Source organism: Eublepharis macularius, chromosome 2 (genome assembly GCF_028583425.1).
Source record: "Eublepharis macularius isolate TG4126 chromosome 2, MPM_Emac_v1.0, whole genome shotgun sequence".
NCBI classification, from domain to species: domain Eukaryota; kingdom Metazoa; phylum Chordata; class Lepidosauria; order Squamata; family Eublepharidae; genus Eublepharis; species Eublepharis macularius.
Genome location: NC_072791.1, coordinates 231,951,013 through 231,967,873, shown reverse-complemented (window position 1 = coordinate 231,967,873; position 16,861 = coordinate 231,951,013). Strand labels below are relative to the sequence as shown.

The 16,861-nt window shown below is 48.5% G+C and overlaps 1 pseudogene; it reads right to left on the bottom strand.

Annotated features, from left to right (window-relative positions):
• Positions 1-1,944: 1,944 nt before the first annotated feature.
• LOC129323618 (uncharacterized protein K02A2.6-like) lies at positions 1,945-3,144 on the bottom strand (annotated as a pseudogene).
• Between the last annotated feature and the right edge of the window lie 13,717 nt (positions 3,145-16,861).

Below are 16,861 nucleotides of genomic sequence, written 5' to 3'. Positions count from 1 at the left end.
TTTTTACAAAACCAAAAAAACTACTTAAAATAAAAAGTAATTTTTTTAAAAAAACCAGATGCCCTCAGTGGATGTTGCTAGGTAACCATAGCAGTATTCCAGGCTTGGTTTTTGTCAGGAAAAGGTGGGGAGGGCAGGACCCTTTTCAGGGATGTTTGGGCCTTTGAGGGAGAACTTATTGTGGTCAGGCCCAGAAGCAACCACCAGGCCACTTGGTACATGACTTGCATAGCTCACCCTGGCCTGACTGCTTGCAAACTGTTCAACACCAGCCCCACCCCACAAAGCCAGTGTAGTATAGTGGTTAGAGTTTTAGAGCAGGATATGGGAGACCCAGGTTTGAATCACCACTCTGCTGTGGAAGCTCACTGGGTGAGCTTTGATCCAGTCACACACTCTCAGCCTAACCTACCACTCAAGGTTGTTGTGAGGATAATATGGAGGCAAGGAGACTGTTGCAAACTGTTGCCTGAGGAGAATAGGAGTATATAAATGAAGTAAATTAAGAAATATAGGTGAAGATGGGGGGCAGATACAAGACAAGTGGGTTTGAAGGAGAGAAGGATGTAGGGAAAGATGAACATACGGAGGCTGTCAGGAGAGAAGAAAGAGGAAATAGTGTGGGAAAGAGGATACAGGGGGAAGTGGGCTCAGTTGGCACCATGCAACTGGGCCATGGGGGAGAAGAGGAAAGGCGAATAGAGGAGGGAGGAAAAGGTGGGTGGGATGGAGAAAAGGAAGCATGGAAAGGGGGGAGGCTATGGGGGATAGGGAAGGAAAAGAGGATATGGTGGGGGACGGGAAAAGGAGATGCCTCCCACAAGTCCCGGAGGGCCCCTCACTTGTCCATCTCTAATTCTCTGAGTGCAATTTTTAAAACTAGTTTATTCTAAGCTTATGCCTGCCCCCCTGGTTATTTATCATCTTCTGACACTCATGTAAATTAATTCTAGAGACATTGACAGGAATACAATTGAATATTCTATATAAATTCTATCGATGTCATTTTAAAATGTTTAGTACATAATGTCAGACTGTGGCTAGATAATGTCCTTCCTACAGATTTCCCTTTAGAAGCAAACAAGAGTCCATTGTTTGAATAAGGAAACTTTACTGCAGAAATAGTTCATTATAGTCCACTGGCCTGAATAGAGGATTCAGGATGGTACAAGAGCATTGTTACCAATGAGGAGAAAAGCATAAGGTACAAAGTAACAGTTCCCAGCTGAATCAGCCTCCCCCCATAGTTCTCAAAACAACAGCTCTCAGACTTGGGAAGTTGGACATCTCCAAGGCCAATCTTGGGTGGAACGTTGGTAGACAAAACATCCCCTTTCGGTGAGAAGTCTGCATGGGAACATGTGCACCTGTGGAGAGAGCACTTAGACACTAGAAGCATTAGAAAATGGAGTCTGCACAGCTCGTATATACATTGAACCTGACACATAATTATCTTCATACAGTTCCCCACGCCTTCCCTCAAAGCTGATTCATAGAATCATAGAGTTGGAAGGGACCTCTAGGGTCATCTAGTCCAACCTTCCCCCACACCCCCAGTGCCCTTACTCCATGCCCAAAAGATTCCTTAAAATCTCTTTATAGCATTATAACCCTCTGAGGTCCCTCCTATTATATATTGAGATTAACAGCTCTTTATTATAGTAAACATCTTTATTGGAAGCTGGAAGCAGACAGACAACAGGCTCAACAGTAACGAATTTATTCTTGCAGAAACCACACCCACTTTTAACAACAACCAATACAAGGTAAGCAACTAGAATCCTTCATTTGCATGAACTATATACAAAGTAACTACTTGCAGCACAGTGATTGGACTAAAAGGCAACAGTTATGATTGGCCATTACCGGCTCAAAAAGACCAATAGTCTTGTAGGCCTCAGGAGCCTTTGCTTCTACTCAAGCGATACATAACACCTCTCCCCCCTAAGTCTGGGCTATCCCATTGCAAACAAAGTTGCTAAGGTATGCTGGGGGACGGCGAACCTGCTGAGACCTATGCACTCTTTCTGATATAGACGGTCCTCTGACGGGTGGTTCGGCGTTGACGATGGCCTCTGCCCCGCTAGAAGAAGTGGAGGAATCTCCCGGACTCGATTGAGTTTCTGGACAGCTTGGTGCCGCTGGATCATCTCCACTCTGCTCGGCCTCTGCCACCGATTCAGCCCTTGTGTCAGCGGTGCAGGGTGAATAGTCTCTGTCTTGTCCCTGTGCCTGCTCCGGCCAGTGTTGCCGTAGCTGATCGGTGTGTCTCTGGAGTATTCTGCCGGTGGCATTGGCCACCTTGTAGGATATCAGCCCAGTCACCCTGGGTATTGAAGCTGGAACACAGATCGGCCCGTCCTCCTTGTTTCTGGCATAAACTAAGCCATCCTGCTGGAACCTCCTGAGCATTCCTGAAACCTCTGGCTCCCTCCGGGCATCCGGATCTAAGTCTGGGTGGAGCCGATCGAGCAGGGTTGTTAGCCATCACCCCATTGAGAGCTCCACTGGGCTCTGTCCCATGGTGGAGTGCGGTGTGATGTGCTGTTGCAATAAGTAGTCAGCCAACCACTGGCTCAAATCCCCCTGACTTAATCTGTAGAGTGAGTCTTTAGTGGTCCTCACCATTCTTTCCACCTGTCCATTCATAGATTGGTGGAACGATGCTGATGTGATGTGTTGGATGGCATTGTTCTTGAGGAATCTCTGGAATTCCAGGGAAGTGAATTGTACGCTGTTGTCCAAGACTATGGTCACAAACAGACGCCTTAGCGAGCAGATGACCACCGTGGACATCATGGTCGATACAGGAATTACTTCCAGCCACTTCAAAAAGGAGTCCACTACGATAAGAAAAACTTGCCCCTGAAAAGGCCTGGCGAAGTCAACGTGGAGCCGCGACCACAGTATGTGCGTTGTCTCCCATGGGTATACTGGGGCATGTGGTATGTCGGTGTGAGACTCCTGACAGGGCTGACAGTTCTGGACCCATCCTTCCACAGCTTGGTCCGTCCCTGGCCACCACACGTACCTGCAGGCCAGAGCCTTCATCTTGACAATCCCCGAGTTTCCCACATGAAGTGCCTCCAGAATGCGCTGACGCAGCCTGGGTGGAATGATGACTCTGTTCCTCAGAGCAGGCATCCCTTGTGGAGTGATAACTCATGCTGGCAGGAGCTGAAGGGCTGGAACTTGGTGTCTAGCCAGCCAGTAGGCCACCCCCTCCATAGCCAGTTGAGGACCTGAGAGAGCACGGGGTCCTTAGCAGAATGGGCTGTGATGTCTGCTCCATGGAGAGGTGGTTGGGGCAGGTCTTTGAGCTGCATGACCTCATGAGCAGGAGTGGGGTCTGCAGTTGAGCCCTGAAGTGGCAGGTGACTGAGGGCACTGGCATGTCCCAAGGCTTTGCCTGAACGATAAAATAGTTCATAATCATACATAGACAGGAAAACCGACCAGCACAGCATTCTTGAGGACATGACCCGCAGGGTCTGTCAGTCTGGTGCAAAAAGGCCTAGGAGTGGCTTGTGATCTGTGGTGATCTCGAAGTGCCGGCCATAGACATAGTCGTGGAACTTCTTGACACCAGCCTCTTTGTTGATCTGAGCATAGTTCCATTCCGCCCATGATAAGGTCCTGGAAAAGTAAGCGATAGGGGCCTCCCAACCCTCAGGCGTTTGATGGCTCAAGACAAAGCCGATTCTGTAAGTGCCAGTGATGTAGATTCCCAATGCCTCAAACCAATTGAGTCCCAGCAAACTTATGTGGTGCCCCTTGATGACGATCAGGCGGAGGGGACCACAAAAGTCTTTAAAACTGACTTTCATAGAATCATAGAATGATAGAGTTGGAAGGGGCCATACAGACCATCTAGTCCAACCCCCTGCCCAGTGCAGGATCAGCCTAAAGCATCTACTTTGAACTTGCCAACACCCACCACCGGAACCCGATGACCCGGGAAGTCCGTCAAGTGTATGTCGCATGGCCTGAGCTGTTGGTCTGTTTTTCTGGAACACAGTTGATGGAAGGTGTCCATCAAGATGTGTCATTCTGGGTCGGGTCTGGGGGCGTGGTCAGAGGGGTGGAGGCCGTGCTGGCGACCCCGTCGGTGGGTCCGCCCTTTGGCCGCCACCGTGCAAGCCCAGCTGGCGCTGCTGCGGGGCCCCGCTTGTCCCGGTCCCTGGAGTGACGGGGGGGGAAGGCAGAAGGTTCCTCCTACAGGCCTCAGAACAGACACCTTCCTTGGGTCAGCCGCGGGGGGAAGTCTGGGCCACCGGCATCTCCCTTAGGTCCCGACTGTCCCTGCTCTTAGCGTCAGGCGCAGGTCACGGCTCTCTCTCTCTCCCAACGTATATGCACACGCTCCTCCTCCTCGGCCTGTGTTTGGAATCCTCTTTTATCCCCTAGCTCCAGCCCCGCCCTCCTTCCTAACTTCCCACACCCAGCGTGATTCGCTCCACCTGAGCCAGACCCAGCCATAGCCGGCGGCTCCACCCTCGGTGCTGCCTCTGAGAGGCTCCAACTCCCGCCTCTCTCTCAGGTCCCCGCCCTGCTGCCAGGCTGCCTCGGGCCGATGCGGCCTTGGGCGAATAGCCAGCGGCCGCTAGGTCCACGGGGGCAGGCCCACCCGGGCCGCGCGCTGCTTGGCTTCCGGGGTTGCCGCTCGTTCCCACAGCTGGGTGCGGCGGGTTGGCCTCGGGCCGCGGGGCCGCCCTTCCTGCAGCCGCCACCCACGGGCCCGCTCTTCCAGCGGGCGGCCCGCCCCCGGGCCGGCTGACACCCTCCGTGCCTCTGCGGCCACTGGCCCCTTGCCCTGTCTGCCTGGCTGGCCTCTGGCTCCCCCGGCGCAGTGACCTGGGCTTCTGCCTGCTTGCACTGCGCCGCTGTCCCGCGGGCCGCCCTGCCGTCGCCGTGCACCGCCGGCAGCCGGCCTGCTTCAGCGGCGAAGGGATCCAGCCGCTTGGTAGGTGTCCGTGGCGGCGAGGGCACCAGGGGCGGGTGTGGGTTGGCGGCACGTCCAGGGAGCGGCCGGGGCCGGGGCCATCCCAGGACAAGATGATTGAGAGCGCTGACCTGGTGCTGACCCTTGGATGTGCCCTATTACCCTGATTTTCTCTCTGGTGGGTGTTTGGGTGTTCAAGACTGTGGTTTGGCTGGAACACTTGGTCGTGGAGTGGCATTCTTCAGGCCGGAAAGAACCCTTCTGTTCTGGCCACTGTCATTGCAGCGTCTACGGCATGGAACCTCTGCTCTTGGGCACCCCACGTGCACGTGCAATGTGCCCCTTCTTTTGGCAAGGCCAGCATTTGGCATGATGGAATTTGCAGGACTTCCTGTTGTGGCCTCCTCCACAGCTGGCGCAGGGTAACCCATTAGTACATTGAAGTTCAGTTTGCTTGGACTGTACCGCTTGCATCCTGTGAACCTTGTCATCGTCCTCCGAATTGCTCTCGATGTTCTCATGGTGGACCAGTTCAGCCGTTTTTTGCTAGGGGAAGACTCTCTTGTCAACTAGTCAGCTGCTTCCACTGCTAGTGCCTCCTTGAGGGCTTCCTTGAATGTGAGTTCCTTGTTTGTGAACAGTCGACGTTGCAGCTTCTTGTCCCGCAGCCCACATACAAGTCAATCTCGGAGTGCAATCTCTAGGTCAGTGAAATTGCATTGTGCCGCTTGCTGGAGAGCTGTAATGAAAATGGTCACCAAGTTGCCCTGGGCTTAGTCCCGCTTGTAGAAACCGTGCCGGCTGGCGATCTCTGACAGTTGTGGCGTGAAGTGGTCTCAGAGCTGGTCTTTGATGATGTTGAATGCTGTAGCTTGGAGCTGTGCCGGTGCCACGAGTGCCCTGGCTATGTCAAAAGCGGACCACCCACAGACGCTGAGGAAGGTCGCTCTCTGGAGGTCCACACCAGTGACCTTGTTCGCCTCAAGGTAGAACTCAAACCTCATAAGCACAAAAACACTGCCCAGCCGGGCAGAACGGATGCCAGCCTCCTTCCTGGAGACTGGAAAGTTACCAGAATGTGAGTCACAAATGAGCTGATTGACTGGCTGCTCCCACACCCCAGAGAGCAGCAGAGATAGAGAAGACTTCCTGAGACACCTCCCTGCCTAATCTTGTGCATGAGCTACATAAACAAAGAAAGGACTGTAAGAAGAGAGAGTCGCTGCCTTGGCAGATGAGCATCTTCTAGCTTAGCTTTCAAAATGTAGATTGGTCCAACTACACTGAGCAAAAGGGAGAATTGGTTAGCAAAGAAGAGGGAGGGTATGCTCCTTCTTGAGGAAGGTGAGACATCTTTGCCAATTTCTGTTGTGTGGGTATTGTCATGATTATCCCCGGACAAAGATCAAAATATATATATATATACTAGGACCGGAAAAGGCTTGAGTTGAAAATGTAACTCTACCGGACAGCGGTCGTTTCCATAGCAAGACCTTGGTTGCCCCCTCCATGTATGGCAGGGACAGATAGAGACGTCAAAGTGCCCCCAAAGCAAGCCAGCTTAGACCTTTACAGCAGTGCCAACAATGACCATTGGCTCACCTGTTGCCTCCTTTGGCATTGCTGCCAGCGCACCAAGATGCATCGATGACACTGCTGGCTGGGAATGAAGGGCACTTGCATGGTGGAAGAACTACTGGGGCTTCGCTCTGCTTGCTCTTGGCTATCACCAGGGCTTTTTTTCAGCTGGAACGCGGTGGAACAGAGTTCTGGAACCTCTTGAAAATGGTCACATGGCTGGTGGCCCCGCCCCCTGATCTCCAGCTCAGCGCAGAGGGCAACCTAAACTCCCCTCTGTCTGGAGATCAGGGGGCGGGGCCACCAGCCATGTGACCATTTTCTCCGAGGGCAACCCACAGAGTGCCACCACTTCTTTTCACAGAAAAAAAAGCCCTGGCTATCACTGGTTCTCCAGGTTGGAGAACTTCCCCTGTAGGTTGAAAAGCCAGTTTGCCCCATCTATGTGTGGTGTGTGTGAACCCTTAGGAGCTTCTAGTCCCTATAATCCTTTCCCCTTCCCCTAACTTTTAGATTTAATCAGTGGGGGAGATAGTGTAGTTGTCCCCCTTTTTTCCTGTAGGGAGTTGTAATAAAGATTAACCCCCCAAATCATGTACCCTACTCATCCTCTAAAGAGCTAAAGGCTTTCTTCCTTGAAGCTGAGACAAAACTGCTCATGCTTATTCACAAACATTTTCCAGTATCTGAACATTATGAGCAAGAGAAATTTGTGTACCAAACCAGGCGAGTAGGGATCCTGCCACCATTTCTAACAGACAAGAGATAAAAGGAAGAGCACAACAGATGTAGAGAAGCGGGAAAGAAGCAATCAGGGAAGGCAAATTGAAAATCACGTCTAAATTCCTTTTAGGGTTCTTCACTTTTTGAACATTCAAAGAGTCTTTACAGAACACTTTTTAAATTTTTTGATTTGTTTAAACATCAATCCTTCTCACCTGTTATTTCATATTCACTTATGATTATAAAGAATGTGATGATTAAACAGTCTTTATCTGGTTCTTTTGATAAAGCTTTTATTATAAAAATGTCCCTTGTCCTCTGCTTAGCAATGGCAGATGGAAAGGAAAAAGCTGTGAACGGTTGTACTGGCTCACACAACATCCAGAACAAGAAAGCAAATCACTGTAATACCTTTTTTTTAATTAGAGCCAATATTTTGTGTCATTTTGGCTGGCCCTAATAAAAGGTATTGCATGGAATGGTGGGAGATGCCAGGCGCCTGCTAAGACGCTTAATGCAGATCAACAGCTCCCCACTGTGGCTGGTGCCACTTCCTGAATGAAAAAGCATTTACTGTAAGGAAGGAAGGAATAGAAAGAGGCTTCCCAATAAGATTTGGGGCTGCAGGCTGGTCCTCTTTTTTGCACAACTAAGTGCATGGGTGCTTTATTTACACATCGAAGTAAATAAATTAATTTCCCAGTTTGCCTCAGCATATTCACACACACACACACCCTGCCTGATCGGCCAGTAATATCACCACAGTTGGGTTGACTGTTAGAGGCACGATGGGAATTTAATTCTTCATCAGGCCTGCTGTCTCTCTTTCTCCCCCCCCCCCTTTGTTTTTTGCAGCTGCCTCCTACTGAGAGAGAGAGAGAGAGAGAGAGAGAGAGAGAGAGAGAGAGAGAGAGAGAGAGAGAGAGAGAGAGAGAGAGGATCTGTCATATTCAGTTCTTAACTCAGTCTGTTATGCTAGAGAAATGCAACCGAAGTAACACCATATTAATTTCTGTAGTTGTTTAGTCTTCTTCTCCCTCTAGGCCCCTTCGATTGCCAGGAGCCGGTTTTCCATGGGAGAGAATGCTGCATCTTATCTGTTTTCTTCTCAGTCGACCTTGATGAACCAGCGTTCCCACCGAGAAGTTTCCTGCTCTGTGAACTCTGGGGGGAGGCTGGGCTCTGAGGGTTTGATGGGTAACAACTTTCGTTTTGTACCTCATTCCTAACAAAGCTTGTGTTCAGCTAGGACTGTCTTGGTTCTAGAGTGTGGACCTCTGGGCTTGAATGCTGTCTTTCTAATAAACCTTTCGAAATCAAGAGACTTTGGCTTCTTGCAGAAGGGAAGAAGGCAGACTCTGGCTAACTGGGATGCCACAGCCTGACAGAGAGAAGGGGTTGGGGTGAAGCAGAGCAGGCAAAGCAGCTCCTCAAGTGACAAGGGGAAAGAGAAAAAAACACAACTTGAATGAGTAAAATTTAACCTCCCACCTAAATTGCAGCACACATGGAGAGGAAGAGAATTAGACCCAAGCTAGAAGTGACGAATTACACTTGAATGGCAAGTGAACACACACACACATATTCCTCCCTGTTCACTTGTGCTACGTGATCGAGTGGAATGCAAGTGGAGCGCAAGTGAACAGGCAGGAATATGTGTGAGTCTGTTCACATGCTATTCTAGTGTAATTCGTCACTTCTAGCTTGGCCAAGAGTCCTCCTCAAGAGACGGGCAACAAAGCTGTACCACCCCTTTCCGGGAAGGGGAGGAGCCATTCTGTTGCTTGAGGAGAAGAGGGTCACCTCCACCTCCTCTCAGGTGTAGAATGATGGAAATGTTAGCCCCAGCTACAGTTTGCCTGCCGCCAACCCACCCTCTTTGGCCAAGCCCTAGAGTCTGATTTCTCTTTTCTCCCCAGATCCCTTTTTTGGGGATACTATTCTGGAAATAACAGTCTCAGTGGCAAAATTTCTGGCAATAATAATTTCACTGAAATGCAAAATCAGTTTCAAATAAGTTTTAGGTGAGACACTGTGCTGTCATCTGCATTTAGGTATAGTCAAGTTTCTTCTTTTTTTATATTTAAATGCTGAATTTAAATTATATGGCCCATTTTTATCTATTTTATAAAATATCCTATTTATCATAGGATATCTTATAGACCCTGCACTTTTAAGCTATTATTATTTAGTAATTGCATATTTGTACTTGATTTTAACTGTATTAAATTATGCTTAAGGCCTATAACCATATAAGCAGAATACATGAGGATGGTGATGATTTTTTTTGCTCCTTTGTTTTCTAATTTCCTTTCTATTTCAACACTTGAGTTCCCCACCCCTTCACCCCGATTCCTTTGAAACTACCTGATTCTTGGAACTCTTAATTAGAAAATAATGGGTTTTTGTATGTCCTGTTATTTCCCTAATGATAAGCACAAATCCTAGACTGTCTAGGTCAGAACTAGATACCTGGCAGCCCTATCCCTGAGAGGTACGATTGCCAACCCTCAGGTGGTGACTGGAGATCTCCCAGAATTACAACTGATCTCCAGGTGACAGAGATCCGTTCCCCTGGAGAAAATGGCTGTTTTGGAGGGGGGACTCTAAGGCATTATGTCCTGTGGAAATCCTTCCCCTCCCCAAATCCTGTCCTATTCAGGCTGCACCCACAAATCTCCAGGAATTTCCCAACTCCAAGTCAGCAACTATAACAAGAATCCTTCTGAGAAAACCTCCACAGACAGGCCCATCAGCACTCAGGCAGCTGCAAAGCAGAGCAAGAGTATGAACCTACCTGAGAGCCAAGCTACAAGTGACGCCTGACACAGGTTGGACACTTGTCAGCTTCCCTCAAGTTTTGATGGGAATTGTAGGCATCCTGGTCTTGCAGCTGTAATGGAGAGCCAAGCTGTAAAACCAGGATGCCTACATTTCCCATCAAATCTTGAGGGAAGCTGACAAGTGTCAAACCTGTGTCAGGCGTCACTTGTAGCTTGGCTCTAAGTCTCTCTAATCTAAACCCAGCACTCTCGCTGCTGTCCCACACAGTTACCAGAAGCCTCTTTTGAAACTGACATTGCAACCCAAGTGAGGATATATTTCAGCTGAGCCCCCCATCCCCCCGCACCCAGCATCCTTTCTGATCCATAGAGATTTCCACAATGGCTGTGAAACAGGAAGAATGAAAGCATTATTTTTAGATTTCTAAGAATGAGTTATTTTCAAAGTACCTGAGTGAGGGAACACGCAGAGGTAAATACCTGATCTTATTAGTTCTTTGGCAAAGCATTTCCTCTGGAGCTGTGCTGGAGCAAACTCTGATTGCTTTCATTAGCCTTGTGATGGAGGGAGAGCCATTGGGTGTAGTGGTTAAGAATGGCAGGACTCTAATCTGGAGAGACGGGTTTGATTCCCTACTCCTCCGTTTGAAGCCAGCTGGGTGACCCAGGGTCAGTCACAGCTCTCTCAGAGCTCTCTCAGCCCCACCCACCTCACAGGGTGATTGTAGTGGGGATAATAAGAATACACTTTGTAAACCACTCTAAGTGAGTGTTAAGTTGTCCTGAAGAGGGGAATACAAATCAAATGTTATTGTTAGTACTAAATGTGGCCTATAGGGCTGGAGCAGCAACTGGAGCCATAACAAATGAAAGAGGGCTGGACTGTCAGGATGACTATTGGAAATGAGAGGGCTTCAATAGAGAGCTCCTGTTTTAGGTTAAAATAGCAGATTGATAGCGAATTATTTGTGGGTAGGTACATGGGTGTAAAGGGAAGGAAAGGAATGGGAACCAAAAGTCATTGAAGTAAAATATTCAGAAAGGGTTAACTAACCAGACACTTAGAGGATGCATCTGTAACCCTTAGTCCACTGAAACTGAGTCCATCACAATCTTCACAAGAATATGTCAACAAATATGAAAAACAAAACAATGACCCACAGACTAGAACCACTCAATGTAAATTCCAATTCTGGAAAAAAAGGAGATGCCAAAGATTGCAGCAAATATCAAACCATCACATTAATTTCCCATGCAAGCAAAGCGATGCTCAAAATTTAACAACAAAGACTTTCACCATATATGGAACAAGAAATGCCAGATGTTCAAGCTGGATTCTGAAAAGGAAAAGGCACTAGAGATAATATTGCAAACATACAATGGTTAAAGGATTACACTGGAGAATTTCTGAAGAAACACGGTCTGTCTTTTATTATATATTACAACAAACCTTTTGTAAGCATCTCGAAAAGTAAAGGATGGTGTTAAAAGAAATAAGTGTGCCACAACACCACCCAAGAAATCAGAAGAAGATTGAGACTTGGAAGAGCAGCCGTGAGGGACCTAGAAAAGATCCTTAAGGATAAAGATGTCTCTCTGAGGACCAAGATCAAGATAATCCAAACTATGGCATTCCTCATTATTATGCATGGATGTGAAAGCTGGACAGTGAAGAAAGCTGACAGGAAAAAAATTGATTCATCTGAAATGTGGTGCTGGAGGAGAGTTTTGCAGGTACCACGGACTGCCAAAAAGACAAATAAGTGGGTACTAGATCAAATCAAGCCTGAATTCTCCCTAGAAGCTAAAATGACAAAACTTTGGACACATCATCATAAAACAAGATTCTCTGGAAAAATCAATAATGCTAGAAAAAATGGAAAACAGTAGGAAAAGAGGAAGACACAAAAAGAGATGGCTGGACTCAATAAAGGAAGCCACGTTTGCAAGATCTGAGCAAGTCTGTTAACGATAGGACATTTTGGAGGTCTTTCATTCATAGCGTTGCTATAAGTTGGAAACGACTTGATGGCATGTAACACACACACACACACACACACACACACACACACACACACACACACACACACACACACACACACACACACCATTTTAAACTCAAAGAAGTTTCGCCACAGTCTTGGTTGCCACACAGGAGACCTGCACCTCCAGCGAAAGGGCAGGACCAAGCGAAGCCCCCCAGTTATGAACCTGCTCTTTCAGGGACAGTGTAACCTTCTCCAAAACAGGTCGACTCCTCCAGCAGCATCTGCTGCTGGAGGGGGTGGCCTGGGTAACACTGTGGGGCCTCCCTCAATGGCAAGGGCAGGTTGTTGGGAGCCACTCTGCCAGTGAGGGCTACACAGCCTTGGTTGGGTGCCCACTTTTCCTTTCCCAGTGCCACTGCCCTGGTGTCTGCACCCTTTGTCCTCTCCTGGGGTGTGCTCTGGGGTGGCCCTGATTGAGGTAGCCCCCAGCACTGAACAAATGGACCCCTTCCCTCCCGACCCATCTATCTGGTGCCCTATTCCCACCTGAGAGCAGCATGTGCCTTTAAGAACGACTAGATACGCTGCCTGTGTGCTGCTGAGCCAGCACCGGACAGGGGGTGGTCCTTTGCTCTGTGCCCATCACAGCCCTTCCTGATGAAGGAGGGCAATGGGTTGGTACGATTCCGGAAGGGAAGGGTAGCATCCTTTCTAGGTTTCCCATTAGAGACAGCCTAGTCTGATGCCCTGTGTCTGGAATCACACAATCACATGTTGTTATACAACGCCATTAAACAGGTGCTTAAATGTCCAAAAACTGTTTATAAAATTCGTGTCTAAATCCATTCTTTTAAAAAGTTTTGAGAACATCTTTTTTAAAAGACTTAAAATAAAAAATTTCGCCTGACTTCTGGATTTGGATTCTGCTATAGACGAACTTGGCTACCTTTGACCTTTCCCAGCTTTGTCTGCGTCATTTAGGTTTGTTGGATAATCTTCCTGCAATAATTGTATTCCAGTTTCATCTAAACTTTATGTATTTTAAAGGGGTTATCTGATGTATATAACTGCTTATAAAAAGAAGCACACCGATAACTTTGCCATTGCTTACATTTTGCTTTTGATTAGCAGTGGTAAGGGATATTTTATTTCTAGTTTTATTTAAAGTATTTTTGCAAAAGTTCAGAGTTTTTGTTGCTGAATTTACAATAGGTTTGATGAAGATGATTGCAGTTAGGTGTACACTAACTACTTTTTCACATTCAGCTTGGTTTTCAGGGAGCAATCTCAAAGCGTATTACTTACTAATCTTTGGTGGGACCCCTACCCTGATAGTAGGCTGAATTCTTCAAAGTTTATGGGTAGCCTCAAGTTGTTTTTTTATTTTCTCATTGATTCTTATGCCACCCAGAACTGCCTACATCAGGGTTCTCCAACATGGTGCTCATGGGCCCGCCTGCACCCACCAACACCTTTCCTGGTGCCTATCCACAGTTCTTAGAAAGCAGGTGGGGCCATTGTGCAGCAGGGCTTTGCCGTTGCCATGCAGATTTTTAAAAAGTTCTTTCAGTGTCGAATTGAGCGGCAGGCACTGCTCAAGGAAAGGTGCAGCCCAGCTTTGTCATTACCTTCTACCCCTCTTCCATCACGGGGTGGGGAGAAGATGGCACACCCAGCTGCATGTGAAGCATGCTTAGGCTGGGTGCCACTTTTGCCTCACTGCACGGATGGAGAGACCAGCCTTACATTCCTGGGCATCCAGGCTTTGGGAGGTGGGGCCTGGCCCTGTAAAGGGCGGCTCCGCCTCTGTAGGGCTCAGTCAGCTTTGAAAGCTCAGCCTGAGCAGAGCATATATCAAGCTCTCTCGGCCGAGCTCCTCTGAGGCCAGTTTTACTGCAGGCCCTCAGGGCTAGGTGGCTATAGCTACCTTCTTGGGGAAAGCTGTGATAGTCCCCTGCTTGATATCTTCAAACAACAGGAGGAGAGCCAGGGCCCAGCGCCAGGCTCTGTGGTTTGGCAGAGTTTTTTTATTATTATTATTATTAGTATTATCCTCTTCTTATTTACACTTGGGGACTGTTGGTTATCAGTCAGGAGGGCTAAAGCAGGGTTATATCCAGTCCTTCCAGGCCTCTAGCCTAATTAGGCTCTGCTTCCCCTTATTTTGTTGGGAGGGTGTACTTTCAGCAGAAACAGCAATAGGCTTTTCTGTAGGCCGCAGGAGTGAATTGCAGCCATCTGAGGGGTGGATTACATTACTGCTCCTGGCTTAGCAGGGTGGATGCTGGTAGGCCTCCTCTCTGTCTAGGCTTTTTTCCTCCTCCCCGCCCCTGTTTATACTTACTTGGGAGGGAGTATTTCTAGCAGCAATAGCTTGGCTTAAGGCCTTCAGGCAGCAGGGGGTGCATTTTGTGAAAAGGCTTGGCAGTTTATTCAATTGGATGCAGCCATTTTGAGTGTGGCATCAGTGGCCTTCTTGGCCTCCTGGCAGTACAGCCTTATTGTGAAGGCATCTACAATATGCACAGCTCCAGCAGTGGCCATTTTGAGTGTGGGTTTTATATGGTCTGATTTGCCTCCTGCTTACTGGCAGTGGAGGCCATTTTGGTGAGACTTTTACAACTTCTGCTTTGCTAGGGTGGCCATTTTGAGTGTGTCATCCTGTGGCCTGCTTAGCCTAGCACTGGCAGCCATTTTATAGAGGCCTCTGCAGTTTACACAGTGTTTGGGCTTCCATTTTGGGGGTATGTGTTACTGCAGTACATTGCGTTACTGTACATTTCCATCATGCCACTATAAATTTAAAAAATAAAAAGGCGAGCAGCCCTGCTAAGGGCAAACAGCCACTGAATATGTATCCTGCAAAGCAGCCCTACCTGCACAGTTAACCTTTGAGGATGATGAAGTGGCCACAGGGAGTAAGGAAATACTGGGCTATCAGTGTCCATCAGTCAGGAGGGCTGAAACATGGTTAGGCTCAGTCCCTGCAGGCCTCTAGTTTATCTAGCCCCCCTCCTCCCCAACGTTTTCACTGTATTGGAGAAAGTACTTACAGCTACAGCTGTGAAGGCCTGCCTGAGGCTGGGGTAGGGGGTGGCTTGCAGTCATCTGAAAGGCAGATTGCTTCACATATTATTGCTATTGGCTTAACAAGGGTTTATATGCTCAGGGTGGTAGCTTGTAAACCCCTACCCCTGCTCAGTTTTGCAGCCTTAGCACAATTGACGTTGGTAGCAGAACTGGCCTAGGCTGCTGTAACCTAGTCACGTGAGGGTGACAGTGAACCTGACTGGCAGATAGGTAAGTCCACTGGAGGGGCTCCTGGGGTCAGGCAACAGTCTCCAGGCACCCATGTTTAGACTCCTGGGTTGTATCCTCTTGGGTATTGCCTTTGAGTTTTATAGTGGCGTCTTGAGTTATTTCTTGATTCAGTTATAAAGGGACAGTCATAAAGGGAGCAGCAGTTTGAGGGTTAACCCTCCTCTTCAGGAAGTGGAGGAGAAGGATGAGGTAGACCTGAGGAGGGAGACCGTGAATTAGAGTTAAGGTGGTTTACTGCACATGGACCAGGCAGCTGCCAGCCGGCCTCCTTTATGGGAGCTTTAGCAGCTGGCTGGGCTTTGAGCCTTGTCTCCAGGGTGTTGATACCTAGAGGTGGAGTTTCCTTGGAGTTTCTGCTGCCTTGGGGCTTAACAGCTCTGAGTTTAGTTCAGGGGCGCTGGTGGGCTGAGCAGTGGCCCATTTACCAGTCAGAATGGGGGTCTTACTATTCACCGTATATGCTTGGAATTTTCCAATCCTCCTGGCAGTTGGTGTGGGGGAGGGAACTAGATAACCCCTCAGCACACTTCATGTGGACAATTAGGCAGTGATGCCCATACCTAACCCTTTCATCCAAATCATATAGGATTTTGAGATGGGTTCCGGAGACTGGTCCTGGCATTTATGTTTCAAAGCAACACCCAGTCTCAACTGCAGATGCAACAGGGCAGCTTGCTCTCAGATTTCCTCTGAGCTAGGCCTTCAGGGATGGCTGTGGTTGTTTAGCAACCAGATGATATAGCCCCCAGCACACGGTGCACCTATGTCTAAGTAGATGGAGGTCTCTAGGCTGGGGCATAGGTTGGTCTGTAGGAGTTATGGCTAGTGGATATATCCCACAGTTATGGCGGTGGGGTTGAAATTAAGGGGCTCGCCTTGTAGCCAGTAGCAGTCATCAGGCAGCTTATGCGCCTTTAGGTTCACCAGTAAACCTCCCCGTTTGATGTTGGCCTGGGCATTTTCTGGGGCTACATGATGTTAATGGTTGGTGTGAAAGTTAGATTCTTGAGAATTTGCACAGTGATGACCCAAGCCCTTAAGGAAGGGTCTGGTTGACACTGCACTTAGCCACAAGGAACATGATGGCCAGCTGTTATTTCTGTTTGATGGGACATGAGGATCTTTCCCTCACTCCTGGTCATTCACCAGGGGGTAATGAGTTGAAATTTCCAAGGGCACAGCCCTTCTATTACAGGCCCCACAGACGTGCATATATAGGTTGGGTGGCCCAGTGTGCTTGAGGGGAGGAGCTGTCTTCTGCCTCACATATTGTTATTCACATGTGCAGTAATAACCTGGGCTGTGGGGCATGGCCCTTGCATGCATAGGCTGGGTGGCCTTGTGAGCTGGAGGGTGGAGCGGCCTCCATTTCACATTCAGTTTGTTCACCTGGGTGGTATGACCTTGGTTCATAGTGTCTGGACCTTTCCTTACATGTACACACACTTGCAGCCTGGGTTTAGGCTCTGTTTGGAAAAAGGTGTGCCTATCAGGATTTGAGTCTGCACTATTTCATGTAACGTCAC